Below are 6,000 nucleotides of genomic sequence, written 5' to 3'. Positions count from 1 at the left end.
GAAGGGCGGAAAATGGTTTTTTAAAAATTAATTAAATAATTAAATAGTAAAAAAGGAAAGGGAAAAAAAAAAAAAAAAGAAGAAGAAAGAAAGGGGAGAGGAGGAGCGTTCTCGACGAGCTGCGCGAGACGTGCGGGGGAGGTGGGGCGGGGGAGCCATGGCGGCGCGGCCGCGCTGAGGGGACGCGGGGGCTCGGGCGGGGCGGCCGCGTCATGGCGGGGGTGACAGCGGCGGGGCGAACCGGGGAACACCGGGGCGGGAGACAGAGAGAGGGAGGAAGCCAAGCGTGGGGGGTCGCCATGGTAGCGGCTAGTTCCCCTCAGCACCAAGTCTCCTCATGGCCGCTCCCCTCACGGCCGGGTCTCCGGGACCGCTGGCCCCGTGCTGGGCTCCATCGTTACCGGCTGCCCTCCAGCTGTCATGGCCATGCCCCGCTCCCGGGCGAGGGCAGCGGCGGCACCGCCAGCCCCGTGCCTTGGCCGCTCACCCCGTCTGGGGCACAAGAACTCGGGGGTGGGTGGCTGTTTCTGGGAAATGGTGTTTAGAATTAAGAATTTCCCTTTAAAATCTATTCCAGCGTGCCCAGGTGATGTGCCAGCCCATGCCAAAGGACAGGTGGCGTCCAGTGGAGTTCTTCACGTTCCTGTGGTTATTGTAAAGTATCGCCCACACACAAAAAACCCCATCAAATCCCCCACATTTTTAATGGCTATAGTCATGGTGACATGTTATTGAAGGAAATTTATATCCAGCACCTGTCTCCCACTTGCCTCTGGTACTCCAACTATTACCTCATATATATTTTATTATCTGTTCCGATAGCAGGTTCACAACAAATGGAAAATATGTACAGTGATAAGCACAGGAAGCTGCAATTTTACACCTACAAGCTAAGATGAAAGTGAGGTGTTTGTTCTGCTCTTGGCAAAAAACAAGGAGGTATTTCTGAAATGAGTTTTCCAAACAAGCTTTCCTGTTTCAAATTATTAGTTTTTCTAACAAAAATTAAAAACACACTTAAAAAAAGTATTGGATTAAGTAATCTATATTTGCTTTATTAATTTGACAATAGTAAAAGAAACTCTTTTGAGGAGGATATGCCTCAATTTGATATTACTTATGATACTTATCTGAATCTTTGAAGCAGTCATGAGTTTTAAGCATGTTTGAAAAAGCAATAAACCAAAATTGATTGAGGATGGTGGTACGCCATAAAAATTCCCTGGTTCAAGGAATAAAATTTAATAAAATAAATGGTGTACTTTTCAATCTGTTTAAAACAAACTGACTTAAGTCCAGGAGATTAAAATTCTTCAAGGAATGTTTCTTCAGTTGTGTTTGTGCAGCCCCTTCCCAGCTGTTTGAGAAACACCCTGGGAATTCCTGTTGGCTCCAGCGTGTAACCTGATTCACAGCAAGGAACGCAGCAGGGAGAAACCCCAGCTTATCAGAAAGAAGGAAAAAGTGCAGGTGGAGAACGGGAGAGGGAGGGTCACTTGAACTTTGGGCTCCCCTGTCACATCCCTGGCTGGCTGCCAGCTCTCATGTCCTTGGAGAACTGGAATCAGCTCTTCAGAGGTGAGATTCACCTGGAGCGAGCTGCGCCTCGTCCTCCTGCCTCCTCAAAACGCTGCTATCATCATTACTCTCAAAAGTGCTCTCTAGGAGGCATTTTATCTTCATGAAATGAGATTTATTAAGTTAAGAGCAATACACGATCAGGTATTGTTGACACAACTTGGTTTTCTTGACTCATAAAAGTAAATTTTCTACTTTATTGATGGGAAAGTGTGATGTTTTCTATTCCCACGCTACTCCAGTAAAATTCATGGTGGTGTTTTTGTTTTCACCGTTAAACACTTGGAAAGCTATGAAATATCCTTCTCAGACAGACCAAAACCTAAAGCAAAATGACCAAATTTTAGGTGCTCCCCAAAGGGGAGCACAAGGGATTGGCCATGGCAGAGTCATCCTGGGATTCCACAGTGAAACACTGCCAGTGATGGCAAGGATGCCCTTGCTTTTTCCTTAGAGCACAGGCAAGGATGGAGCCTTCCTAGTGCTGGCAAATTAAGCTGTTTTAAAAAAGAACTGTAGGAGAATCTCACAATGAAAGATACATCAGTAATCATCTGCAAATTCCCTCTCATCCAAAAGGTCAGGAAGAACACACTCCACATGCTCCACAGCTGCTTTGTAACCACTGAGAGAAATGAGTCCAGAATCCAGCTGTGAGTAACGTGAGGCTGTGCCAGGGTCTGCTCTTGGACCTTGTGCCAGAGGAGATGACGTGGATGTGTGTGAAATGGAGAAGGTGTGATGGGCCAGGGACGTCAACTCAGCGCTCTGAACAGGAAATCAGAAATCCCTGCTTCATTCCCGGCCCAGCCTGGCAGTGACTGGAGCCAAAGGGCAAACCTGACTGAGAGCCGTGCCCTGCTGCATCCCATGAACTGCTCCCTGCTCCAAAGACTTCGTGGGAGCAGGGGGGGAAGTCCAAGAGATCTTCCTCATCGGGAAACTCAGCAAGGCTGGGTTTCCTTGATTTACGAGTGATTGTGGTAGGCACACGGCAGAGGAGGCACAGAGAGGGGACTCTGAGTGCTGTCTCACCTGAGCAGTGGCAGCAGTGAGTGACATTACAGTGCTGCTGCCTTCAAACCGCCCATCCCGCTCAGCACTCACAGACTCGGCTCCGCACCCCCAGACCCGGCTCAGCATCCCCAGGCCCGGCTCAACCTCCCAGACCCGGTTCAGCCCCTCCAGGCCCGGCTCAGCCCCCCAGGCCCGGCTCAGCCCCCCCAGCCCGGCTCAGCCCCTCCAGCCCGGCTCAACCTCCCAGACCCAGCTCAACCTCCCAGGCCCGGCTCAGCCCCCCCAAACCAGGCTCAGCCCCCCAGACCCGGCTCAACCTCCCAGACCCGGCTCAACCTCCCAGACCCGGCTCAGCCCCCCAGGCCCGGCTCAGCCCCCCCAGACCAGGCTCAGCCCCCCAGACCCGGCTCAGGCCCCCCAGGCCCGGCTCAGCCCCCCAGACCCGGCTCAGCCCCCCCGGCCCGGCTCAGCCCCCCAGGCCCGGCCCCGCGCTGGCTGCCGGGGCGCGCCCCCTGCTGGCGCTCGGCGGGACCGCGGCCAGGGCCCGGCCCGCTCCCCTCGGCCCGAGAGGAGGAGGAGGCGGAGGAAGAAAAGGAGGCGGAGGAAGAAAAGGAGGCGGAGGAAGAAAAGGAGGAGGAGGAAGAAGAGGAGGAGGGAGTTGCCTGGGGCTCTGTGACACGCTGGAGGCCTGGAGACGTCCGCATTGTTGCCTTGGTGGGTGGGGTCAGCCGTGCTTTCAAAGAGCCATGGAATCACTTAGGTTGGAAAAGTCCTCCGAGACCGTGTGTCCTACCGTTCAGCAGCACTGCCGAGGCCGCCACTAACCCATTCCCCGAGTGTCACATCTACACAATCCTGAACCCTTTCAGGGACGGTGACTCCACCACTTCCCTGTTTTGAAGACAATCTCCCATCTACTGGGGCTGGCCACACACAACTCCTTGCTTAGCATTTAATCCCTGCTTTTCCATGTGCTCCAGACTGGCCATGCACCCTCCCAGCCCTGAGCCAGCAGCCAGCCTGGGCTCTGGCAAGAGCTGTGCCTGCTCCTGAAGGCACTGAGTTACCCTGGAGTACCCAAGGATGTACATGGAAGGGAATGCTACAGCTGCAAGACTACAGAAACACCCAGGGAGTGACAGCTTCCCACTAACAGAGCGTAATCTAGATTGGGTACTAGGGAGAAACTGTGCCCTGGAAGGGTGGGGAGGCCCTGGCACAGGTGCCCAGAGCAGCTGTGGCTGGCCCTGAATCCCTGGAAGTGTCCAAGGCCAGGCTGGACAGGGCTTGGAGCAACCTGGGACAGTGGAAGGTGTCCCTGCAGTGGCAGGGGGTGGAATGAGATGAGCTTTAAGGTCCCTTCCTAGGATTCTGTGATTCTATGAAGTGGAACATATAGATAATTGTGTAAAAAAACAGAGTTTGACAAACAACTTACAAAAACTTCAAACCATAATAAGTAATTTTTCACTCTTGGCAGGAGTGGGAGGCCTGAAAGATGATTTCTAATACCGGTCTGCCATGGAGGGCTAACAGGAACATGCAGGAAAGACAAAATTGGGGCAGAAAACCCCAGTGAATTTTTTTTGCATGTGTTTGTGGAGGAGGAGGAGGAGGGTGGGGAGTTCCCAGACAGGAACTCACGAGCTCGCCTGAGGATCTGTCTCAGGCTGGGGTAGAATCAATGGACACAGCGAATAACAACAACCTAACCATTGCCAGATGGTCCTGCCTGCACCCCTGGAGTGGCTAAAACTGCTCCCACACACAGCCCCAGGACATGGCTGGTGCTCCCAGCTTTTACAGTCCATTCCCAGGGAGACCCAGAACTGACAGGGCTGTGACCAAGAAAGTTTCACAAACCATCCTACCCTTAGCACTGATTTTGAATTTATTTTACTAGAAGTCTTCCCAGAAGCCATTTGAAGATTCCCAGAGAATTTGGGGTTGAGCAAGTCTGTGAGCAGACCCTTTGAGCAGAGCTGACTCAGCCCTAGGAGACCCCGAGGCCTCTGCAAAGTCCAAGTCTGTGAATGCAAGGGGCCATCTCCAAGTATGTAAAAAGCCCCAACACCTTCTGGCAGGCAGCAGACACTGATTTGCAGCCCCATTTCCTCCCTTCCAGCTGGCTCCAAGCCCACAGCCAGTGGGAACTGCAGGTTTCTCATAGGATGGGCATGAGAAAGGCAGGATTTAGTGTTCAGAGCACAAAATGTGTTCTGTCCAGCCCAGTGCTGGGCCACAGGGAGCCAGGGCCAGGCCAGGCTGTTGGCAGATTTTGGGGTTCTGTGTTCTGCCTTTCAGGGCAGCCACCCTTGAAGGCCTAGTTGAGCAAAGTGTCCTAAAACAGCATTAACAGAATGGCTATTCCTGTTACTTGGGCTGAAAACCTGGTGTCTCACAGAATCTCAGGATGGTTTGGGTTGAAAGAGACCTTCAAATCATTGAGTTCCATCCCCTGCCATGGGCAGGGACATTTTCCACTGTCCCAGGGAGCTCCAAGCCCTGTCCAGCCTGGCCTTGGACACTCCCAGGGATGGGGAGTCCACAGCATCTCTGGGCAAACCTGTGCCAGTGTGTTGTAAGTGGAAATAAACATTTCCATTTATTTTAAGCACCAAATCTGTGAATAATCTCCTTTGTGTTTGATGAGGAAATACATTTTCTGGTTTAGAACACCTGATTGAACATCTGTCCTAGAATGGAGTGCACCAGATCCCAGAGGTGCCAGCATTTTTCTGTTGGCTATCAAGGGAGTCCAGACAACTCCAGTGTGAGCTCTGCTTTGGGACAGATGCCTGAAGCTCCCTGGCAGTCATTCTTGTGTCCTGTTATTTGTGTTTTGTGTTTAACACAATTCTGGAGCATGCAGTCACCCCCTTCACCCTCAGGGATCAGGTAAGAAGCTGTAGCTAAGCCAAAAGTTTTACTGAAGCACAGATAAACAGACTCAATGAGAATCCTAAATTCCTCATCCTCATCTTCCCAAATTAATAAGCTCTAAATGTTTTATTGCAATCAATACTGAATTTGACACATAAATCAATTTTTACCCAGGACAAACCACAGAATCACCCAGGACAAACTATAAAATTAACCAAGCACAAACCTCTTCTGTAGATCAATAATCCACTCATCCCAAAAGTTATATAAAATAAGGCAGAAGGACACTTCAAACCAGGTACAGAACACAAAAATGTGTTTTGTAGTATTTTGCCACAAAAATATGTATTAATATTACTGGTCATATGTGCCATGACTGCAACACACACAGAATCCTAATTTCCCTTCCTCGGAAATTGTGACTTTTAAATAGTGGGGCTGTTGCACAGGGAAATGAACCAGGCTGAGAGCAAAATGTGTGGAAAGGAATCTCCAACATTCCAACCCCCATTATTTTAGCAA

Source organism: Ammospiza caudacuta, chromosome 14 (assembly GCF_027887145.1).
Source record: "Ammospiza caudacuta isolate bAmmCau1 chromosome 14, bAmmCau1.pri, whole genome shotgun sequence".
NCBI classification, from domain to species: domain Eukaryota; kingdom Metazoa; phylum Chordata; class Aves; order Passeriformes; family Passerellidae; genus Ammospiza; species Ammospiza caudacuta.
Note: the sequence above shows the minus strand (reverse complement) of the source record.